Source organism: Oncorhynchus keta, chromosome 34 (genome assembly GCF_023373465.1).
Source record: "Oncorhynchus keta strain PuntledgeMale-10-30-2019 chromosome 34, Oket_V2, whole genome shotgun sequence".
Taxonomy (NCBI): domain Eukaryota; kingdom Metazoa; phylum Chordata; class Actinopteri; order Salmoniformes; family Salmonidae; genus Oncorhynchus; species Oncorhynchus keta.
This window is the reverse complement of record NC_068454.1, coordinates 39,301,777-39,317,968: the sequence shown is the minus strand read 5'-3', so window position 1 is coordinate 39,317,968 and position 16,192 is coordinate 39,301,777. Positions and strand designations below refer to the sequence as shown.

General features: G+C 39.5%; 1 pseudogene; it reads right to left on the bottom strand.

Annotated features, from left to right (window-relative positions):
- Positions 1-1,933: 1,933 nt before the first annotated feature.
- LOC118366678 (interferon-induced helicase C domain-containing protein 1-like) lies at positions 1,934-13,249 on the bottom strand (annotated as a pseudogene).
- Between the last annotated feature and the right edge of the window lie 2,943 nt (positions 13,250-16,192).

The following is a 16,192-nucleotide window of genomic DNA, read 5'->3' as shown; positions in this document are numbered from 1 at the left end:
CACATTAAGAGCTAATCTAGGAGCACAGATCAAGGACAACTGTGAAATGTTTGCACATCATGTTCAACTAGTCATCTTCCTCTCTCAGCACTCTTCCCACTAAACCCGTTTTTTCCAAGTCAGTGAGTAAGCATGGAAATATCTAGGGCACATAAGTAATGGAATCTTTTCTCTTGGATCCCTTTTTTTTAAATGCAAGCATATTATCCATTTGATTCAACATTTACTGATTGCATAATTCAATTAATTGACAATGACTATGATTCTTTTAATTGCAATTGGCAACTTGTTAAAAGAAAGAAAAAGGCATCTGAAACCCCCAATATCATTGCGCATTTAACAGTCTTCGCAATAAAACATATAAAAGTCACATACAGTTTGAACATGTGTAATTTTCAGTGAAAATAAGGCTGATTTATTAAGTCCAACTACCAAAAGTACAGGGAGCGTCATGCATTTATTTCGATCCTTACTATTTGCCAACAATTCTTGTAGCTACCATGTTATACAGTGATTCTTCATCCTCTGAGCTTCAACCACAGATTGAGCATGTTCAGCATAGTCAGAGGCAGGTAGCTGGATACCCAGCTCACTCCACTTGATGTTCTTCGTCTTCTCATCACACGTCACCAGGAAGTACCTCAATTCCACTGTAGAGCATTATTGAACCCCATCTCTGCAGGAAGAAATCAATGAGAGTGGACAACTGACATTAGCTTTGTAACATGCACTTACAGTAGATATGGATTTAAATGTTTGAAAATCGATTCAGTTTTTTTTTAAAGGTTGCCTTATTGCCTGGGGCAAGTGAACTGAGCAGACGCGCAAGACGAGCCTCCTCGGAGGTTGCCCCATTGTGCAGGTAAAACAACCAAACTGAAAGAATTCCAGTAGCCTAAAACGGATAATTTTGGTTCCTCCCAATTGTCCCAAGACAGACAATTTATGTCAGTCAGGCAAGTTCAGCATCTTCTGAGGTTTTTTTTCTTCCTGATAACAACAAAAATACTAAGAATTAGGATCTTTCTGATTCATCCCCTATGTGTAGGTGAAAAGCAGGAAATATACACAAGAGTACAAATCATTAGGAACACCTTCTCTTTCCATGATCAGGTGAAAGTTATGATCCCTTATTGATGTCACTTGTTAAATCCACTTCAATCAGTGTAGATGAAGAGGAGGAGACAGGTTAAAGAAGTATTTAAGTGCCTTTGAATGGGGTATAGTAGTAGGTGCCAGGCACACCGGTTTGAGTGTCAACAACTGCGATGCTGCTGGGTTTTTCACACAACAGTTTCCTGTGTGTATCAAGAATGGTCCACCACCCAAAGGACATTCAGCCAACTTGACACAACTGTGGGAAGCATTTGAGTCAACATTGTAGAGTCCATGCCCCGACAAATTGAGGCTGTCTGATGGCAAAAGGGTGTGCAACTTAATATTAGAAATGTGTTTGTAATGTTCTCTACAGTCAGTCTATGGCTTTCCTGCATGTAAAAAGTTAATTTACATTTTCAGGTAAGTGATCATAATCTTCAGGGAACAAAACGTACTCCTGATTTGCTAGATGAGCAAGTGCCTTTCAGACTTTAATGTCAAATGTTGTCTATTATAGGTCAACACCTAATTTACAGAATTAGGACAGGGAATAGGCCTACCTGTCCACAGTTTGCATGCTATGAAACGGTCTTGTAGTCCGTTAGCCTCTCAGTAAGTGATGTGTTTTCTCTTTGATTTCTCTTTCGCCGGGAACTTTTCATTCAGACATTGTTTCAGTAATAACTTAATCTTTCGTTGAGGGTCTGGATTCTGTATCGAGGTATGCATTGTAAATTAAAATATTGGGTTTTGGGGTATATATTTCAATTTTTAACGCTATAACATGAGTGCATGACAAAAAATATTTACCAACAAGTGTGTACTAAATATTAGGCTACAATCTTGCACAGGTTGGGTTACTTTGACAAGAGGACAGTGTTTGCAGCAGAACATACTTAAATTGGTGTTTCACATTGACTGGTTTATTGCAGCTTCCACAGCTGAGCTTCACTGTGGACGGGGTCTCCTATTTCATGCCTTTCCGCTTTTCCATGGTTGTTCGCACTCTTTCATCCATGATCGCCTGAATGTGAAATTCCTTAATCTAGCAACAAACAATTGAAACACAATTAGTATATACATTTTTTACATTACGGATGTGGACTCAACTAGGTTCAAGAAGTCAATCAAATCTTAAAATGATTGTACTCAATTGCAGGAAAACAATTAATTTAATATCAAGCTGGAAGTTACAATTTGAGAGTGGAGGCATATCCTTTTATCATATTCCTATTGATCTAATTTCTTGACTTTATCGGTGGCTTTGCTCATTATCTTCTCATGGTACTCACTGACACTCTCGCTCAGCAACCCCAGAACCCTCCCCCGCCACTAAAGTGTAACTACTGTCCTCGCCTCTGCCTCGGGCCTAAGACATAAAAACAGTAAACATGCTCTCATTAAACCATGGCAACGGGAGCTTGAAGTGATGCTAACAATATGATGATGCAGATTGAGTTATACATTGTCTGCTAACCGTTATACCGTGAATACATTGTCTGCTAACCGTTATACATTATACACCATTATACTGCTAATACATGATACTATTTATTTATCTCTTGTGGCGCATACCAAAGAGTTAGCGGACAATAGAGCATCTTAGTTCATAGTTCTTAGTTAATAATGACACCGTGGATATTGACTAATAATAACATGTTTTTGGCAAAGCCAGTTAACCTTTTAAATCACTGACCAGAATCATAGTGATCTCATTGGTCACAAGCTATCGTATCAAAATGTCACATGCTGCTATGTCCAGATCGTCTTCAGCCACTGTTGTTGCAATCTCCGCGTTCCAAAACTTCCCTTTGTTCTGCCTGATAGACACAAATGTGGGCAAAATAAAACACAGTGCATCTGGAAAGTATTCAGAGCCCTTCACTTTTTCCACATTTTGTTGCGTTACAGCCTCATTGTAAAATGTATGAAATATTTGTGTGTATATATATATATATATATATATATATAAATAGATACTGTGCAGCGAGCTTGAGAGGATCTGCAGAGAAAAATGTGAGAAACTCCCCAAATATAGGTGTGACAAGACTCGAGGCTGTAATCGCTGCCAAAGGTGCATCAACAAAGTACTAAGTAAAGGGTCTGAATACATATGTAAATGTGATATTTCTGTTTTTGCTTTGTCATTATGGGGTATTGTGAGAGGAAGAAACAATATAATCAATTTCAAAATAAGGCTGTAACATGACAAAATATGGAAAAAGTCAAGGGGTTTGAATACTCTCTGAATACACTGTATATTAAATTATTGAATACAATGTACCTAAGCACAACTTTACAGACCACAGGATGTGTGACATCATGAATTAATTAGTCAAACAAAGATGAACCACTTTGATGGAATACTACAATCATCAATTTAAGTACATTTTCACACATTCAATGTTTTCAAAGTAGTTTAGATCATATCATCTATTTAAGTAAACAGCAGACTTGGCTGGCAGCCAGTCTTTGTCAAATTGGAAACAGTACACTCACAGCAGTCATTGGTTTCACTTTACTCTGGTCTCCTCCAATCACATGGCAAGCTTTTACTCAGACTTCCTCAAACTTTGAGTTCTCCTGAACCAATTGAGCTAATGCAATGGTACTGCAATGGGTCTTGGTGAACATGATCCCCCTCTCCTTCTCTCTAAATGTAAACTCTTGCAGGTTCTTGGTTCTCGACTTAGAAAGGCTATTATATTCATACTGGGGAAGCTTAGCCAATTCCTGCACATTCTCTTTGCTATCTGCAAGAAAGTATATTTGGAAGAAAGCCATGCAAAATAGTTAAACTCCCAGACATCAATGTAGGGCTACTTTACAGACTAAAAACACTATACATATACAGATATACAGTATGCTACCTTTAAAAAGTGTGAAGAGGAATCTCTCTGTGTCGGTCTTAATGATGGCCACCTCGCCCTCAGGGGCCACTTTCTTCTTCAGCTCCTCGTAAAAGTATTTGTCCAGGAAGCTGAAGGCATCACACATGCGGATGGTTTTGCTCAGGTACAAGGCCTAGTTGTACTGCCGTAGATGCTCAGCACAAACATTCACCTTCTGATTCTCCTCTTTTGCAGCTGTAGGAAAACATAGATAATTGCTTTGGAATGTACATTTGGGGTATAACAGGCTGTCATGACACTTGGTATGAAAAATGGTTGAAAAATAATCTTATCGGTAGCCTTCAAGTACAGTAGAACATGAAAATAACCGTGTTATCTCATAATTTTGTTATTTCCGGACCACCCACTGCTCTGGGTGCCTAGGTCGCAGGTAGGGTTTCAGTATATGCATCTCTTAATTCATTATCTCTCTCTACTGGAAATAACAAGAGTACCTATTTTCTCTGTTCAGCAGTGGCAATGTTTTAGTGTTGTTCTTTTTACTGTCATAATTGTATGAGTCCAAGTTTGCACAGATCTACAAAAGACAAAACATGAGTTGAATGAATGAAACCATCTAACTCTATAATAAAGATTAGCAATTCAATACTTCCAAAGTAGTGTTCCATTAAATCAATCACATAAAGTAGTGATAAAATTAAACAACAATAACTTTTTCATCACCAGTTCAGTGTGACCTGTAGAGAGTTCAAATAAAAAAGCTGTTTCCAACATTTTCCTGTGTGGTGAAAGTATGAGAGGCATGGTAAGATTTATGGCTGCCTGGAGTGCGGGGGCCATGTGGAACATTAGAAACAGCTTGGCTGAGCAGGGGTTTGCACTGAGCAGTGTACTAACTGAATGAGGGAGGGACTGAGGGAGGGTGGGGAACTGCTTGACTGGGAGGGAGGAAATTGTTCAATGAACAGAGGGAGGGCAAGAATGAGAATGATGAGGGTGTGTGTGTGTCTAGAGAGAGAGAAAAAGGGAGAAAAAAAGAGATGTAGCTTAGTAATGCATGTTATTTACTTGTAGAATGTGCTCCTCGGCTTCCTCCATTTTATTGGCTCCCCCAACGCCGGGTGAGACGGCCAAGCCCAGGGTCTGTGGGGGGGGGCACTGTATCCTTCTGCCCTTTCCTTAATGTGGCGTTTTTGTGCTTCTGCTTCAGGTAATGGATCAGAATGTGGTTGTACACTCTTAGGAAAAAAAAGGTGCTAAGTAGAACCATATAGGATTCTTCGGTTTGTCCCCATTGGGGAACCCTATTTGGTGCTAGGTAGAACCCTTTGCAGAGGGTTCTCCCTAGAACCCTTCATGTGGACCCTCTATGAATGGCTCTACCAAAAACAACGTTACAATTTTAAAGTTATTCCTAGAATCCTCCATGAAAGGTTCTACCAATAACAACTTTATAATTTTAAGGTTTTTCCTAGAACCCTCTATGAAGGGTTCTACCAATAACAACTTTATAATTTTAAGGTTTTTCCTAGAATCCTCTATGAATTGTTCTACCAATAACAACTTTATAATTTTAAGGTTTTTCCTAGAAACCTCTATGAAAGGTTCTTCCAAGAACCCTTTTTTTGGAGGGTTTTTCTGAGAACTAATGGTTCCACCAGCCTTATTAGCCTTTACAATTTAATTATATATGACAATACATTACATACATTGCCTTCAGAATGTATTCACACCCCTTGACTTATTCCACATTTAGCTGTGTTACAAGGTGGGATTAAAATGGATAAAATTATTATTCTAAAAAAAAAATGTCAACGATCTACACAAAATAATCTGTAATGTCAAAGTGAAAAAATGCTTTTTTTTAACAATTGTTATAATTTACGAAAAATAAAACACTTTTAGTATATATCTTGATTCCATAAGTATTCAGCTCCTTGTGGCAATACATTTTAGAATTTCCTTTGTCAGCGATTACAGCTGTGAGTTTTTCTGCGTAAGTCTCTAAGGGCTTTGGACACCTGGATTGTACAATATTTCCACAATATTCTTTAAAAAGTTCTTCAAGCTTTGTCAAGTTGGTCGTTGATCATTGCTAGACAGCCATTTTCAAGTCTTTCCATTGATTTTTTTAAAGGTGATTTAAGTTTATGTCGTCTTCGAAAGCAACTCCAGTGTATATTTGGCCTTGTACTTTTGGTTATTGTCCTACTGAAGGGTTAATTTTTCTCCGGTGTCTTTTGGAAAGCAATCTGAACCACCTTTTCCTCTAGGATTGTCAGCGATTGGGTGCAAAGTGAATGCGGAGTCAGGCGCAGGTATAGAGTAATCTAACTGAGTTTACTCAAAGAATAAAGCAAAATTCCAAATAGGAATATACAACACAACTCTAACACAAACACAACCACTAACGACATGAACAATCACAGACAGAACAGAAATGTATGTCAGATGGTTAAATAGGGAATGTAATGAGGGAATGTAAAACAGGTGTGTGTGTAATCAGACAAAACAAAACGAAACAGAAAAATGGATTGGTAGTGACTAGAAAGCCGGTGACGTCGACCGCTGAACACCACCCGAATAAAGGGGAAGGGCCGACTTCGGCGGAAGTCGTGACAAGGATTTTTCCTGAGCTTAGCTCTATTCCATTAATTTTTTTATACACAAACCTCCTGTCCTTGCCAATGACAAGCATACCCATAACATGATGCAGCCACCACCATGCTTGAAAACATGAAGAGTTATTTAGAGGATTACACATCACGCTTTTGTTGGGTTTACCTTCCTGTGTTATATACAGTTGAAGTCGGAAGTTTACATACACTTAGGTTGGAGTCATTAAAACTCGTTTTTCAACCACTCCACAAATGACTTGTTAACAAACTATAGTTTTGGCAAGTCGGTTAGAACATCTACATTGTGCATGACACAAGTCATTTTCCAACAATTGTTAACAGACAGATTACTTCACTTATAATTCACTGTGTCACAACTCCAGTGGGTCAGAAGTTTACATAAATTGACTGTGCCTTTAAACAGCTTGGAAAATTCCAGAAAATTATGTCATGGCTTTAGAAGCATCTGATAGGCTAATTGACATCATTTTTGGCAAACGGAGGTGTACATGTGGATGTATTTCAAGGCCTACCTTCAAACTCAGTGCCTCATTGCTTGACATCATGGGAAAATCTAAATAAATCAGCCAAGACCTTTAAACAATTCCTGGCATTTAATCCTAGTAAAAATAATTTCTCTTAGGTCAGTTAGGATCACCACTTTATTTTAAGAATGTGAAATGTCAGAACAATAGTAGAGAGAATGATTTATTTAAGCTTTTATTTCTTTCATCACATTCCCAGTGGGTCAGAAATTTACATACACTCAATTGGTATTTGGTAGCCTTGCCTTTAAATTGTTTAATTTGGGTCAAATGTTTCGGGCAGCCTTCTACAAGCTCCCCACAATAAATTTGATGAATTTTGGCCCAATCCTCCTGACAGAGCTGGTGTAACTGAGTCAGGTTTGTAGGCCTCCTTGCTCGCATAAGCTTTTTCAATTCTGCCCGCAAATTTTCTATAGTATTGAGGTCAGGGATTTGTGATGGCCACTCCAATACCTTGACTTTGTGGTCCTTAAGCCATTTTGCCACAACTTTGGAAGTATGCTTGGGGTCATTGTCCATATGCGACCAAGCTTTAAATTCCTGACTGATGTCTTGAGATGTTGCTTCAATATATCCACATAATTTTCCACCCTCATGATGCCATCTATTTTGTGAAGCGCATCAGTCCCTCCTGCAGCAATGCACCCCCACATCATGATGCTGCCACCCCCACATCATGATGCTGCCACCCCCGTGCTTCACGGTTGGGATGGTGTTCCTCGGCTTGCAAGCCTCCCCCTTTTTCCTCCAAACATAATGATGGTCATTATGGCCAAACAGTTCTATTTTTGTTTCATCAGACCAGAGGACATTTCTCCAAAAAGTACGATCTTTGTTCCCATGTGCAGTTGCAAACCGTAGTCTGGCTTTTTTTATGGCTGTTTTGGAGCTGTGGCTTCTTCCTTGCTGAGCGGCCTTTCAAGGTTATGTCGATATAGGACTCGTTATACTGTGGATACAGATACTTTTGTACCTGTTTCCTCCAGCATCTTCACAAGGTCCTTTGTTGTTGTTTTGGGATTGATTTGCACTTTTCGCACCAAAGTACGTTCATCTCTAGGAGACAAAACGTGTCTCCTTCCTGAGCGGTATGACGGCTGCGTGGTCCCATGCTGTTTATACTTGCGTACTATTGTTTGTACAGATGAACACTGAGTTTGAAGGTAGGTTTTGAAATACATCCACAGGTACACCTGAAATTGATTCAAATGATGTAAATGAGCGTATCAGAAGCTTCTAAAGCCATGACATCCTTTTCTGGAATTTTCCAAGCTGTTTAAAGGCACAGTCAACTTAGTGTATGTAACCTTCTGACCCACTGGAATTGTGACACAATGAATTATAAGTGAACTAATCTGTCTGTAAACAATTGTTGGAAAAATGACTTGTGTCATGCACGAAGCAGATGTCCTAACCAACTTGCCAAAACTATAGTTTGTTAACAAGAAATGTGTGGAGTGGTTGAAAAACAAGTTTTAATGACTCCAACCTAAGTGTATGTAAACTTCCAACTTCAACTGTATATACACGTGTTTGTTTTGGGCTTCGTCTACGTCATTGTCATGACTTACTTTATTTTGGGTGGAGAAATAAAAAAAACGATCACGTATTCCTGCGTCTGTCTCCTATCGTTATACAGCATGACAGTTCATTTCTTTGCCATATTTTTGTACTTCAGTGCCTTATTGCAAACAGGATGAATGTTTAGGACTTTGTAGAGGCTTCTTTATTTTCACTCTGTCATTTTGGTTCGTATTGTGGAGTAACTTTAATTTTGCTGATCCATCCTTAGTTTTTCACAACCATTCAACTCTATAACTGTTTTAAAGTCACCATTGGCGTCATGATGAAATCCCTGAGCGGTTTCCTTCCTCTCCGGCAACTGAGTTAGGAAGGACGCCTGTATCTCTATAATGACTGGGTGTATTGATACACCATTGATACACTAATTAATAATTTCACCATGCTCAAAGAGATATTCAATGTCTGCTTTTTATTATTTTACCCATCTACGAATAGGTGCCTTTCTTTGCAAGGCATTGGAAAACCTTACAGATAATTGTATGTATGGGGTACAGAGAGGAAGTTCTCATTAAAAAAAGCATGTTAAACACTATTATTCCACACGGAGTGAGTGCTTGCAACATATTATGTGACTTGTTAAGAACATTTTTACTATTGAATATATTTAGGCTTGCCATAACAACAAATACATATTGACTGAAGACATTTCAGCTTTTCGTTTTTAATTAATTTGTAAAAATGTCTAAAAACCTAATTCCACTTTGACATTATGGGGCATTGTGTGTAGGCCAGTGACCAACATTCTCAATGTAATCTGTTTTAATTTCAGCCTATTACACAACAACATGTGATAAAAGTCAAGTAGTGTGAATACTTTCTGACGGCACTGTATATCATAAGACCTTTCTTTGACGGTCAAGTTTTACCTTAACACAGCAGTGTTAGGAAACTCCTGGTTTACAGGCCACATCAGGCCTGAAAGTCACATTATGTTGACTTGCAAAGTGATGTTTAATTCATATAGGAATCAAGCCAGAGTTAGGATATCCAACAAGTGGAATATTTTATCACCCGCAACCTACATTCAGAATGACTGCAAGGGTAGGGATGATTGGATGCTGAGACTACCCCAATCATCTAAACTGGAACAACCATCTCAGTAACGGGTGCAATAAGTCCAACTACTAACAGAGTGGATGAGTTTAGAAAAATCTATGCTATTTATCTTTGTGTAGCATGAGATTAATAAATCAATTCAAAAACACAGATATTAAAACCAACAATTATGAAAATTACCCTGCAATAGAGCATGCTAGGAAATATAATATACGGTTCTATATAGAATCCTTCTTGCCTTCTAAAGAAGCCCTCTTGCCTTCCAAAAAATCATGAAAGAACCCTTTCTTCCATCAACAGTTCTTATGAAGTTAAAGGTTATAGTAGAATACTTTGCCTTGCAAATAACCTTTGTCTTCCAAAAAGGGGTTCTTCAGATCAAAACAGGTTCCAAAAGAACCCTTTTGGAACCTTTTTTTTCTACTTTTTTTTCTTTTTTTTCTACTGGTGTAGACCCATCCCTTTTTGTGTGCGATGGCAATCAGTGACACATCTACACCACAGAAATACGGAGCAAAACACAAGTCAACAAAAAGACAATGAAAGGTATCGGTTTAACGTAAGAATATGTGTCATATGATGGATACACTGCAGGTCACAGCTGGTGTACATTTCAAATCATAAACATCCCTGCTATTACTCATTCAACAGTTTAAAACCGCCTGACCCTCATAGATTGTAGAAAAGCATCTGCTGAGGCCAGCTTGGTCTGCTGATCACTTTGTCTCCTCTAATGTCTGATTTTCCCATTACATTGTACCGTGGGTCTGGTTACATTGCTGTCGGCTTCCTAGGAACAAGAGTTTGCTTTAGCTTTACTACCGGTATTCAACCTCTCCTTTGTTTTCTCTCCCATAATGCTAGTGCTGTAAATATACAAGTGGCTTATTGACACCCACAAATTTCAGTCTCCCTCCCTGCCTCTGTCTGAGGTACTCCCACACTAACCACCACTTTTCTAGGAAGTCTACGATGCAGTTTCAACCACACCGCATGACTGCTGTGGCGCTAGAGGCCATTTATCAGAAGGGGGGGGGTAAATGTGCATTTCACAGCAACGAGAGATGTGTGATGGGGTATGAACATTCACAAATACAACTTTAAACAGGAGTGCTACAAATCACTTCCCCGGAGGGGCATAGGAGCCTGGAGTAGAACATTCAGTCTGATGCAGTGACAGAGGCTCTCTTGTGAATTTGATAAGGCACACACTGATGGCTTGAACAGACGTGTGGCCTGGAAAGCAGCAGAAAAAATGGAACCCTCTCAGGCGTTTCAACAAACAGCATATGTTACACTGAGGGATATTCCACCTTGGACTGGCGAGTGCCAGCAAGAGCAAGCAGGAGAGCCAGAAGCAACTGACTGACAAAAACCTGTCAGATGAATTCTCAGAGGAAACACACTCCTGTTTACTTTCGATTCCAAAATTCAAATCCCTGGTAACTTCCACAGCTGTGGGCAGCAAACTAACTTTGGGGTAAGGCAAAGCATTGGCTGAGAAAAAACAGACGGTCAAAGATTTGCATGAACCTGAACAGCTAACTGTAGATTTGTTATTTACCATTACTACCATCATCACTCACATTGTCGTAATCAAGAAATGTCAAACCTGAAAGTTGAATCCCGTCATCATCTCCACCGTGAGGCCTTTTCAACTAGTTCTCCAGAATCTGGGCCGTACAAATGATGATAGCATTTTTCTGGTCAATTTCTATGAAACAGATTTTGAGCTAGGAGTCCCCACTGACACTCTCCACATTGTATTTGTGTTTCAGGAACTTCCAGAACTCTGTGAAGTAGTGCTGCTCCACCAGGGGCACCTTAAGGAGAACACATTATTAAAAAGATGAAAGATGTGAGGGTCTGCCTCTAACAACAATGATATACTGGATTTCTCACTGTCGTGTTTGAAAATGCCACTATTTATCAACAGAGTTAATCAATAGACTCGACTGGTGACACAAAAGTGGTTCACTTTGTTTGAGGGGGGGTTTCAAGTAAGTTGATTGGTTTTCAGTTTGTGGAGGTACTTGGATGGGGAAACACTCCCTTTCCACGCAGAAACAGCACTAGGAAAGTCATTTTTTCAATCTCTACTTTAATGAAGATGCATATCACATGGTGAGTTTTATTGAATGATATTCCTCAAATTGGTCACATGGATTTGGATGTATTTTGGGATACGCATCATTTATACGCAACACTTTCTATTGAGAAGAAAATAGGTTTTATCATCCATGTGAAACCCGCTAGATGTCATATGACAAGGTTTTTTTCAGATATAGAAAGTCTGTGCCAAGCTGAAATGTTGTAGTGGGGTATTTTCATACTTTTTAACATAAACTTTGTGAAGAGTAGAGAGACACAAATTGTGTCTTGCCCAGTACTATACTGAGCTAGCAGTTATTTGTGATCCATATAGCTTTGCTACAATACACAAGCATACAGACACAGATTGTTTGCATAAGACATTTTATGGAAAACTGGAGTTAGTACCTTCTTAACCAGGACAATATAAACGGCAACTCTGGTTTTACCACTTCCTGTTGAGAGGCATATGATGATGTTTTTTCCCTCAAAGGTGGGCCATGGCCATCTGATAATTTTGAAGAACAATGTCATCTTTTCTAGAGCCTCAAGCAGCAGGAAAGCACTCTAAAGTACAGCAGAGTAGAGAGGTTCATAACAAAACTGCTGTCCACGTCAGCACCCTACAATTAGGGCCTACGGTTACAACATTCCCAGCAAGTCAAGGCTTGGTTTGTCATTGTATGGGGTTTGGTGTTATGCTGAACTGTGTCCTTCTCAACCCTGCTGTTAAAACAACATCATACTGTATAGACATGGAACACTTTTTAATCTCCCTACTGTCTCCCAGACATTGTATGTTAGTGGTCTCTGTCTTGCCTGAAGGGACACTATTAAATTGGACTCATGCAACACAAAACTATGGAGATGGAGAGATAAGATCCTAAACTCAATAGGAAATAGACACTGAACTTTGTGGACTCCTTTTCTTTTATTAGCAATTCTCTGACATCTGACTTATGAGAGAGGAAATGCCTCCATTATCCATGGTTAATGCCATGTCAATAAGATACGAATCCCACACAGACTGGTTTTCTGTCTACTACATCAATATATTATGAAGCATTTCCAATACATTATTTTAGCAGAGCAACACACATGCCACTGGTTCATGGAAACACAACATCACCTCAGATGTATTGGATCTTCTCACATCAAGCATTGTGCCCAACTTCCAGAGTAGCTATGCAGGATAACATTTTATTTTTCTTGTGGGGACTCATGATCTTGATAGCAGAGTAAAGTAAGCAAGATTGACAGTAAGTCGAAATCAAGGCAGTACAACACTATGGTGTCATCAGAGGCTGGTTTGAGTGACAGGAGCTATCAGCATCAATGTGTCAGGCTTCACCTGTCCTTGTCCTCCTGTTAGCTCACCTGCCACATCACATTGACGTCCCATGACTCATCATCATTATGATGTCATATACCCCTTCTGGTCGATTCATGCCATAAATATCAATTGGAGGATTTATAAAGTGAACCAATCAGTCATCACTATTACATGAGGTGAGCAGAGTAAACGTTGCCTCTGAAATCATCAATCAAGGCATCATTAACATAAATTCAAATCTCTTTCTGACAACAAAAAGAAAAGAGAGGCTTCCTGGAAAACCCAGACCTACACTCTATACACAAAAGTATGTGGACACCCCTTCAAATTAGCGTATTCGGCTATTTTAGCCACACACGTTTCTGACAGATGTATAAATTGAGCACACAGGCATGCAATCTCAATACACAAACATTGGCTGTAGAATGGCCTTACTGAAGAGCTCAGTGACTTTCAACAAATTTCTGCCCTGCTAGAGCTGTCCCTGTCAACTGTAGGTGCTGTTATTGAAAAGTTGAAAATGTTTAGGAGCAACAACGGCTCAGTCCGCGAAGTGGTAGGCCACATAAGCTCACAGAATAAGACTAATGAGTGCTGAAGCACGCAGAGCGTAAAAATCCTCTGTCCTCGGTTGTAACACTCACGTCCTAGTTCCAAACAGTCTCTGGAAGCAAAGTAGCACATTAACTGTTAGTTGGGAGCTTCATGAAATGGATGTCCATGGCTGAGCAGCCGCACCCAAGCAATGCGGTGTAAAGCTCTCCGACTCTGGAGCAGTGGAAACACGTTCTCTGGAGTGATGAATCACGATTCACCATCTGGCAGTCCAACGGACAAATCTGGGTTGCCAGGAGAACACTACCTGCCCCAATGCATAGTGCTGACTGTAAAGTTTGGTGGAGGAGAAATGATGGTCTGGGGCTGTTTTTCATGGTTCGGGCTAGGTCCCTTAGTCCCAGTGAAGGGATATCTTAACACTACAGCATACAATGACATTCTAGACGATTCTGTGCTTCCAACATCCAAGTTTGGGGAAGGCCCTTTCCTGTTTCAGCATGACAATGCCCCCATGAACAAAGTGAGGTCCATACAATGGTTTGTCAAGATCGGTGTGGAAGAACTTGACTGGCCTGCACAGAGCCCTGACCTCACCCCATTGAACACCTTTAGGATGGATTGGAACGTTGACTGTAAGCCAGGCCTAATCGCCCAACATCAGTGCCTGACCTCACTAATGCTCTTGTGGCTGAATGGAAGCAAGTCCCCACCGAAATGTTCCAACATCTAGTGGAAAGCATTCCCAGAAGTTTGGAGGCTGTTATTGCAGCAAAGGGAGGACCAACTCCATATTAATGCCCATGATTTTGGTTTAAGATGTTTGACGAGCAGGTGTCCACATACATTTGGTCAAGTAGTTTTTCTATGTACACAAAGCTATGACATGTCATTTAATTCAACAAATGTGATGATGAAACTGATATTAAACGCTATTTGATCTGATGCTTGCAGAGTTCTGTTGGGAGTTTATTTGACTAAATGCAGTTATGAGGAGGAAGTACACGTTTTTTGTTTGGTAAAATGCTATTTCACTAATGAATCATAACCATGCAACAACATTCAACCCTTTCTTTAGACCTTTTATGGAGTCTAAATAGCATGTGGTTGCAATTTGGAGCTTTGGCTATGTTCCGTCCTGTTTAACCTCTGTGTGGTTTGTCCATGGAACATATTCTCTGAGCCAAATAGGACAGGCTCTCGGAACTCTTCCATTCAAACTTCTCTCTGATTCCATTTTCCTCTTACCCAAACTATGGATTCTCCTCCAAGTGGGAAATCAACTGCAAGTTCCTTTCATGCTATCTTATTCAAAACTCAAGTACAAGCAACAATAGTGAAATTGTGTTTTTATTTTCGTAACAAGGCTTACTTTCTGTTGGATTATGGTGATTAATTACAGACTGGATTATGGTGATTAATTACAGACTGGATTCAGTTTATCATGCATCCTTGCTCTTTGTTACTAATGGGCTGGTCCTCGCTTTACATGCACAGCTACATAGTATATATATATTTATCTTTATTTAACAGGCAAGTCAGTTAAGAACAAATTCTTATTTTCGATGACGGCCTAGGAACAGTGGGTTAACTGCCTGTTCAGGGGCAGAACGACAGATTTGTACCTTGTCAGCTCGGGGGTTTGAACTTGCAACCTTCCGATTACTAGTCCAACGCTCTAACCACTAGGCTGCCCCATACGTTTTCATAAACAAAGCCCTTCTGGGTAAACTCCCTCTCGACCTCTGTAGTTAACCTTTATTTAACTAGGCAAGTCAGTTAAGAACAAATTCTTATTTAGCCTGCTCTCCTTCACAATTAACAATATGGCGCCAACAGACATGGTAGCCCTGTTCTTAGCTCCTAGGCAACTTTGCTACAAGCATTTCTCTGCACATCTGCAAAATTTGTAAGCGACTCATACAATTTGATTTGACTTACCCGATGCAGTTTACTAGAAGGTTGCTAACTACTTATAGTCCTGAGGTCCACTACTGAGTTCGGCAAGACTGTCTTTTCCTATTGTGCACCAGAAGCATGGGACTGTCTGCAACGTATGCTTAAACTTGATGTACAAGTGCCACTCAATTAGTTTAAAACTCTGGTACAAAATTATGTTTAGGAGGAGTGCAAATGTTTCCTTTAACACCCCAAAATGCTTATTATAACTTTACTATAATTACATATTCATCTAATTATTTTAAGTGATCTGATTTAATACTTTTATATCAGCGAAACATCAGCTGTTGAGCTTTGATTGAAGGTCCTGACATGTAATTTGAATGTTTAAAATCCATAAAACAATGAAGAGAGCTTTCAAGTAATGTTAGGAGGACATGACTAACATCACAGCATGTTCAGAAGAAACAAGAACAGTGAGTGAGTAACTTCCTGTTGACTTAAGGTAAACATACAAAAAGAATACCGCCCTGAGTTTCATTGCACATTTGGCTTTCA